Source organism: Mauremys mutica, chromosome 12 (genome assembly GCF_020497125.1).
Source record: "Mauremys mutica isolate MM-2020 ecotype Southern chromosome 12, ASM2049712v1, whole genome shotgun sequence".
NCBI lineage: Eukaryota > Metazoa > Chordata > Testudines > Geoemydidae > Mauremys > Mauremys mutica.
Window position 1 is genome coordinate 53735475 of NC_059083.1, and position 9041 is coordinate 53744515.

Sequence of the window (9041 nt, forward strand, 5' to 3'; positions counted from 1 at the left end):
GGGCTGTTCAGATGCTCCGATACCAGGGCAGAGTTTTAGCTGCAATCCCTGCTCCCCTTCACTGAAACCCGCTCAGTGCTTGCAGAGCCCGGAGATGAGGCACCCCAGGCCGAGGGGCTGAATGTCTACGGGGTTTGGGAGGAGGTGGGTAAGGAAACCAGCTAACTCTGTCCACCTGCTGTGTGGGCAGCACAGCCACCTCTGGCTCTGGAAACCCGAGCTGGGTGGGGATGTCCTAAGCCTCTCTCAGTGGGAAGGGGCTGCTGAGAACCCAGCGACTGCAGTGCTGGGAACATTAGAAAAGCCAGAGATGAGAGAGAGAGAGTTACTGAGTGTGTGTGGGCTGACAGAGGCTAGGCATGGGTGGATGGAAATAGAGAGGGGGAGTCAGATGGAGAAAAGGATGGATGTGGAGAAAGAGAGGAAGTCAGAGGTGAATTGGTAGAAGGACAGAGAAAGGCAGAGGACAATAAAGAAAGAGAGAGATGGACAGAAGAGGAGAGAGCTGAATAGATGCAGAAATGTACGGTGGATGGCTAGAAGGATGGCTGGCAAGCCAGACCACTCTAAAGCCGTCCTTGTGTCTCCAAGCTTACGGGGATGGTATCTCTATGTGTCTCGGTGGGCTGAGGTCCAAAGCATGGCCAGGAAGGGCCCCGCGTCTCTGAGACTGCAGGTGTCTCCTCCCACACAGCTCAGGATCTCCGTCCCAGACTTCTAAGGGCCGTGTGAGGGGAGGGACACAAACCTTTATGGTTGTCAGAGCTGGAGAGTATGGGGAGAGTTTCCTCCCTGCATCGTCCCCAAGGGGCTGGCAGTCAGCTGGTGATGTTTGCAGAGCCCAAAGGACCAGGGTTGACAGTTTTGTGGGAAAAGTTAGGTCAGGCCAGGGGGCTGGTAAATAACAGCTTAAGCCTGGCTTATACCCAGAACCTGGAAAAAAAGAATTGCATCAGTGTCCAACATCATAGAACAAATCTTTTCAACCTTCGAATGCCTGCATTTACACCTGATGAATAGGCTTGTTCTACACACTACAGAAACTTGAAAATGACTTTTTGCAGAAGGGCATGGGGTATTGGAATAACTGGACAGTTACCTGATACAGAAGGGTATCTGGTACTGGAGTAACTGGACAATGACCTGATGCAGAAGGATATGTAGTATCAGTCTGGCTGGCAAAGGATCTGCTGCCAAGATATTCGGCCCCTGTCTGTAACAGAGGAAACTCTGGGACTGGTGCCAACTGTCCCTGGCAGAGTAAGTGCCCTCATTAGGCTTCAGAATGCAACATGTTGGGCACTGTTAGAGTCTTGGCTCCTGGCTCCAGCTGTGGGATCCAGCAATTGGGACTTATTAAAAACATGCTATTTGTGACATGGCCTCTGATGAGTCCCCTTGTGGGGCCATTAAAAAGTTTTCTGCTTCAGATTAAGAAGGGAATCGAAGTTAATCCAAAGGGAGTCAAAGTCGAGCGAGCCCCATGAGCAGCGGGAGAGATTTTGTGTTAATTTCCAGTGGAATAAGGGGGCCCAGAGATCACAGGTGTTAGCATGATCCTGTCACTTATACAACACTAAGCAGTCAAACCTGGTTCAGGGTTTTGAGGACAGAGACCTCAGCCTGCTCAATCCCATGGGCAAACCACCAGAAAATTTACGCCAAAGTCTGGAAATGTATTGAATCAGATGTACCAGAAGAAAAAGAATTTCAGCACAAGACATACATCAGTTTGAATCTGCCATTGGCTTGTTCTGAGAACCGAACGTAACCCAAACTTTTCAAAAGACCCATTCAGAGAGGATAGCAATTCATAGGATCATAGAATATCAGGGTTGGAAGGGAACTTAGGAGGTCATCTAGTCCAACCCCCTGCTTAAAGCAGGACCAATCCCCAGACAGATTTTTGCCCCAGATCCCTAAATGGTCCCCTCAAGGATTGAACTCACAACCCTAAGTTTAGCAGGCCATTAGACTCTCTTCTTTTGTCAGACAATCGCTCATAGTGGGAAAGAAAAGGTTTTAGTTCAGTTGATGGCTGTGACTGGTGGTTTCCTGTCTTTAACAAAAGAGACTGACACAGGAGATAGGATGGCAGTACAGCTTTTCTAAATCTCTGGATAAAAGGTGGCTGCTCAGTTTTAGCATCCAGGACAAGTATGCTGCTCTAACTCATTAAACCCACACTCCCCTCCCACAGCTGGGGAGAGAACCCAGGAGTCCTGACTCCCAGTCCTGTCTACTAGCTGTCTCTGCAGGGCGGATAAAGGATCTAGCAGCAGGATAGATTGCTTGTAGGTGAACTGGTCTTGTGTATTTAGTGCTATAGGAAAGGGGTTCTATCACTGGGTCCACACAAGTGCAGGTAGCTGGGTCTGCATTTCCTGACTGATCCGCACAGCATCCACTGACAGCATCCAGCCCCGGGTTTGTGGGAAAATCACTGGACAAGTGTGTGACTTATTCCCTGGTGGGTTCTCTGCTTGGGGAGGCAGCTCCTCCTTATCCAAGCATCCAACCATTGTTCTGAATCCTCAGGGGAGATTGGAGAAAAGACCCCACCCCTTTGTCTAGGCCTTGATCTATTTTCTAAGAAGTGCTAGGTCCCTCTACCCCTCCTCTCAGCTGACTGGCCTGTACACAAAGATCTCCATGGCCAGCTTACAGATTTCCTGCACCTGGTGGAAGATAAGCTAGTGCCTCCAGGGTCAGGAGACCTTGCTGGAATCCCTCCACACCAGGAGTGTCACAAGGTCCAGAGCCCTGGATCAGTGGGTGATGTTGCGCACCCAGGGCTTGAGCTGGGGGAGGAAGCCAGGCCCGTGTAGTGGTACCACTTGGCCACCTGGCAGAGTCGATCCCTGACCAAGTCATTATAGCAGGTCAGGAGGTAGTGTCACACAGGGCAGGAGGTGGGCAGTGCACTGCAGCCACGTACATGCTGTCCTGGCTGTGGTAGACTTTGAACATGACCAGATAGGTGATGGGTGATAGGTGAGAGGTGTAAATGGCTTGGGGGTCCTGGACCAGGTGGATGATATGGATGCATAGAGTGGGTAGAGCGCCTCCAGCTGGAAGAACCTGATGACCTTCAGTGTCATGTGGCTGTAGATGACACATGCCCCCACCACATTCCCAGAGGGGCTGGTGCCGCAGAGAGCCTGGCACTCTGTGAATGTCATGATGTCCCTGCTCTGGAAGGCCTTCTTATCAAAGAGTACAACCATTGTGCCGAATCCTCAGTGGAGATTGGAGAAAAGACCCACCCCTTTGTGGGAGCCTCAATCTCTTCTTTAAGAAGCACTTGTTCTCTCTGCTCTTCGTCCAAGATGCCTGGCCTGTACACAAAGACCTCCATGCCCATCTTGCAGATCTGCACCTGGTGGAAGGGAGGCTGGTGCCTCCAGGCTTGGGAGCAGGCCTAGCACCCCGCAGGTGTCACAATGTCAGCATGCTGGAAGACCTATGACACTCAGTGGGGCTGCAGCATGAAGAACTGTAGCGCGGCCGCCTCCCACCGGAAGAGGGAATGGAGAAGGTCTCAGGCAGGCCCCTGCAGCAGCTCTGGGCTGCCTCCGGGCAGGAGGTGGAAGATTTGCTTCGCCAGCTCCATCAAGTGGAAGATGTCAGGATGCTGGCTGAAGAGCTGGCTGGAGCAGGGCCACCCGGGGGGGGCAAGAGGGGCAATTTGCCCCAGGCCCTGAGCCCTATAGGGGCCCCCACCAGAGTTTTTCGGGGCCCCTGGAGCGGGGTCCTTCCCTCACTCCGGGGGGCCCGGAAAACTCTTGCGGGGCCGGGCGCAGGAGGTTCTTCCGCTCCCGGTCTTCGCCGGCGGGGGGTCCTTCCGCTCCGGGACGGAAAGACCCCCCCGCTGGCGAATTACTGCCGAAGACGGAGCGAGACCCGCCGCCGAAGTGCAGCCCGGTCTTTGGCGGTAATTCAGTGGCGGGGGGCCCTTCCATTCCGGGACCCGCCGCCAAAGTGCCCCGAAGACCCGCGGCGGGGGCCCCTCCGCCACCGAATTACCGCAGAAGACCCGGCTGCACTTCGGCGGTGGGTCGCGCTTCAGCGGTAATTCGGCGGCGGGGGGCCCCGCCGCGGGTCTTCGGGGCACTTCGGCGGCAGGTCCCAGAACAGAAGGGCCCCCTGCTGCCGAAGACCCCGGGCCCCCGGAATCCTCTGTGCGGCCCTGGGCTGGAGAAGGTGGAATATGAGCACCAGCTAGAGAGGAGGAGCACATGGGTCCTGCCAGGAGTGGATGGCACGGTGCTGTACCCGTTTCGCAGTCCCAGCACCATGTGGGGACATGATCAGAGAGATTAAAATGCAAATCTCCTAGATGGGAAAGGCTCCATATCCCATTGTCTGGCCCCCTGAGCCAGCCAGTCTCCATGACCTGAGACTGGATCGGAGCTGCTGCCCCACAGCTTTGGGGCCCCTGAACATCCTTGCTCCTCAGCGTGCAGATCGGGGAGTTGAGCATGCGGGTGATGATGCCATAAAAGATGGAGACCACCTTGCCCCGGTCCTGCAAGTAGCTGGAGGGAGGCTGTGGATACATGGAAATAGTGGAGCCGTAGAAGAGTGACACCATGGCCAGGTGGGAGACGCAGGTGTTGAAGGCCTTGAGCTTACCCTGGGCAGAGCGAATCCTCAGCACTGTGGTAACAATGTAGTTGTAGGAGACCGGGATGAGGCCCAGTGGCACCATCAGAAAGAGACCACTGACAGCAAATGCCTGGGCCTCATTGGCAGAGGTGTCGACACAGGCTGGCTTGAGCAGGGCCAGCACCTCATAGAAGAAGTGGTTGACCCAGTTCTGGTCGCACTGGGGCAGCAGCACGGTCAGAATGGTCTGCAGGATGGAGTTGCCACAGCTGCACAACCAAACAGTGGCTGCCATCTACAGGGAGAGGCAGCGGCTGGCAGGTGGCAACATAGTGGTCGTAGGCCATGAGAGCGAACAGGAGGCACTTGGTGCCAGCCAGCGAAAGGAAGATGTAGAGCTGGGATACGCAGCCTGCCCAGGTGACAGACTTATGGACGCTGTGGAAGTTCACCAGCATCTGAGGAACGGTGCTGGTGGTGTAGCAAAGGTCCAGGAAAGAGAGGTTGCTGAGGAAGAACTACATAGGGGTGTGGAGACTGGGTGGGGAGCCACAAGACAACGATGATGGCCAGGCTCCCCACCATAAAAAGCAGCATCTCCAGGCGTACACAGGAGGGTCACATTCAAGAGCTCCCCATGTGCTCTCAATGAACCCTGCCCCCTTCTTACTTTGTCATAGAAAATCTGGGCCAGCTGGGTGGCAGGTCAGATCCTTCTGCCAGGGAATGGCTTTGTTGCAGAAAAGTGGTTGTGTGGCACTTAATGACAAAGGAGGCTCCATATGCCAGGGAATCAAAGTGTCCTAGAAAACTGGATCTGTGGCAGTTGGTGGGAGTAATAGGATACAGATGGCAAGAAATGGATTTGTCATTGAAAATTGATGCTTAGATTGTAAGCTCTTTCCAACAAGGACTTTTTTTTTCTTTATTTCTGCAGGTCCTGGCTGAGACTGTGTCTCCTATGACTCCAGTTTTATCTTATCCATAACAATAATATGCCGAGAAATTAAATAATAGAACAGTGGATCTGTGGCAATTGATAGTAGTCATAAGATACTGTAACAGGGCCCCCCCTGCCTCCCGAGAATCCTCTCATGGCCAGGTTAGGTCTGTGGTGGCTATCCTCTCTTTGTCCTCTTCAGGACTCCTTAAGAAATCCACACAGTCTGTCTCATGGCTAACAGCAGCCCTGCCCGGGGCTCATTCAATAACAGAAACAGTTCAAAACAATCCTCCAGGTCCCAAAAGAAAGCCCATCACAGCAACACAAAAGTTTATATTCAGCTTTGAGGTCTTCTACCACTCCCAGGGCTCTTCTTCTGTCCCAGTCACCACTTCATAAAGCCACCACTCCCAGCCCTTCCGAGCTGGAGCTCAACTTCACAGCTTCCACCTCCTGTTCCCTTCCCCGCTGGCTCTTTATCAGGAACACATGTCCACTGTCAGGCCTTGTCAAGGCTGCAAATGAGCCACAGTGAGTGGGAGTAGTTCCCTCATAAAGGGCTCAGTCCACCCTGTGACACATCTGGATGCCAAGAAACAGAGTTGAGAGACAAGGTAGATGAGATAATAACATTTATTGGACAGACTTACGTGGCTGGAAGGAACAAACTTTCGAGCTTCACACAGCTCTGGAGAGGATAACCAGAGTGTTCAAGTTAAATATAAGATGGGACAGATGGTTAAGCATGTTGCAGGAGCCCATTTAACATGAAGTGGGCAATAAACATGAAGTGGGAAATTAACACCTCTGCAGTTGTCAGACAATGAAAGGTAAATAGACTGCAGGGTATGTTACAAATTGTTAAGTACACTGCTCTACAGGCAGTGAAATAATAATGCTTCTGAAATAAATGTAATCAAACTTTACAAATACTGGGTCACTGAGAACAAAAATGATGCGTAAAATTGTTGATTGGCTCTAGTTTTCAAGATATGTTATTGGGTCAGTATATACGACCCTTGACTTGGGAATAGTGGAGGATAAGTGAGTTATAAAAGGAAGGGATCTCAATTTAAACCAGAAATGACTCAAATACATCTTTGACTGGATCTATGAATAAATCTATGACTGGGTTTGGACAGTACTTGCTTTTTAGGCAAAACAATGAATGATGCAATCTGAAGCTGAATTGCATCACGTTAGTCCTAGAAGTCATGGATGATGCAATCATAACGAAGCTTACATCACTCTGCTGAACAAATTGCCCTATATCAGCTCTAGAAATCATACAGTGTCGTGCTCTCTTATTTGTCAGTGTTTGATTTTGCAAAGGGACACATTTCTGTTTAGCCAAAGTGAGCAGAGATGCCTCGTACTTGTGTGAACAGTGCAGATAACTTCTTCTAAGTTTGTGGTGAAGTGACTTTTGCATGACAAAAGCGCAGTATAACCACTATGGTTAAGAAAGCCTATCACCTTTATTTTGGCTGCAAAATTGGAGATCAGGACAAGAGGTGGGCCCCACACATATGCTGCAACACTTGTGCAACAAATCTTCGCCACTGGTTGAACAGGAAAAGGAAATCTATGCCTTTTGCAGTGCCAATGATTTGGAGAGAGCCAACAGATCATACCAGCAATTCTTACTTCTGCATGGTGCCTCCAGTTGGGAAAGGAGTGTCAAAGAAGAAAAAGTGGACTGTGCATTATCCAAACATTCCATCAGCTATACGCCCAGTACCCCACGGAGAAGGACTGACGGTTCCTGGTGCACCAGAATCATTCTCACTTGAGTCAGACGAGGAAGAGGAAGAGGATGAAACTTCTGGTCCTGAACCATCAATGTCACAGGACCCACATTTTCTCCCATCCTCCTCCTCTGAACCACACCTCATAACACAAGGTGAACTGAATGACCTTGTCAGGGATTTGGAACTACCCAAGAGTAAGGCAGAGCTGTTGGGCTCCAGACTACAGCAGTGGAATCTCCTGGCAGGTGATGTTAGGGTTTCTATGTTCCATGACCATCAAAAGGATCTTGTCCCATTCTTCTTCATGGAAGGTGATCTTGTAGCCTGCAACAACATCGATGGTGTGATGGCAGCCCTCAACATCGTTCACGATCCACATGAGTGGAGACTGTTCATTGATTCATTGAAGACGAGTCTTAAAGCTGTTTTACTGCATAATGGCAATGTTTTGCCATCAATTCCAGTTGGTCATGTAGTCCATATGAAGGAAACCTAGGACAACATGAAACAACTTTTGAGGTGCATAAACTATGACCAACATCAGTGGCAGCTTTGTGGCGATTTGAAGGTTGTTGCTCTCTTGCTTGGTCTGCAAACTGGATACACAAAGTACTGCTGTTTTCTCTGCGAATGGGAGATTCCCACTACATCAAGAAAGATTGGCCACTCTGACAGTCATTGGAGCCTGGGAGGAAAAGTGTTCAGCATCCACCACTTGTTAAATCAAGGAAGATTTTGTTACCACCCTTACACATCAAGCTGGGTCTGATGAACTTTGTCAAGGCCATTGACAAAACACAAGCAGCTTTCAAGTACCTCCATGGAAAATTTCCAAGGTTAAGTGAAGCTAAGATAAAGGAAGGTGTCTTTTTTGGTCCTCAGATTCGTGAACTTCTTCGAGATGATGCATTTGACCATGCACTGCGTGGCAAGGAAAAGATGGCATGGAAAGCCTTCCAGTTAGTGGCAATACATTTTCTCGGAAACAACAAGGCAGACAACTACAGGTTGTTGGTAGAAAACCTCCTCAAGGCATACAAAAGCCTTGGTTGCAACATGTCACTAAAGATACATTTTTTGCACTCTCATCTAGATTTTTTTCCACCGAACTGCGGAGCAGTGAGCGATGAGCAGGGCGAGCGATTTCACCAGGACATTGCAACAATGGAGAAACGCTATCAGGGCAAATGGAGCCCATCAATGCTTGCAGACTATTGCTGGATGGTGACAAGAGATGCTCCATTTATGAATACAAGAGACAAGCCAAGAAGCGCCGAGTAGACACTGAATAGGACTAAACTATGTACATAATAGTTTTTTGCCTTTTGTTTCATAATAAATTTTAGTTAGATAACCCTTTTGCTGATTTTTAAAGTGTTACATAAACAGGACAGGTGAAATATTATCATGTAAAGGAACCATAAACACATGAAAAGACCTAGGTTTACAATTTATGATTAAAACTCTACTAGCTACACAATATACATAGACATAAAATGTAAAAATTTAAATATCTTAGAAACAGTAGCCAATCAGTTGTTTTAATTGTCATATTTGAATTCAGCACATCAAAATACATAATAAATAGCACATTTTATCTCTGAAGCAGACAACTTCTCAAAAATTGTAGACCAGTGGTATCAGAGGGGTAGCCGTGTTAGTTACTAACCTCGTTATCTCTAGCTTGCTTCTTGCTTGCATATATATACCTGCCCCTGGAAATTTCCACTACTTGCATC

At 49.5% G+C, this 9041-nt stretch overlaps 1 pseudogene; it reads right to left on the reverse strand.

The window, feature by feature from the left end:
• Window positions 1–3541: 3541 nt before the first annotated feature.
• Window positions 3542–5205, reverse strand: LOC123346975 (annotated as a pseudogene).
• Between the last annotated feature and the right edge of the window lie 3836 nt (window positions 5206–9041).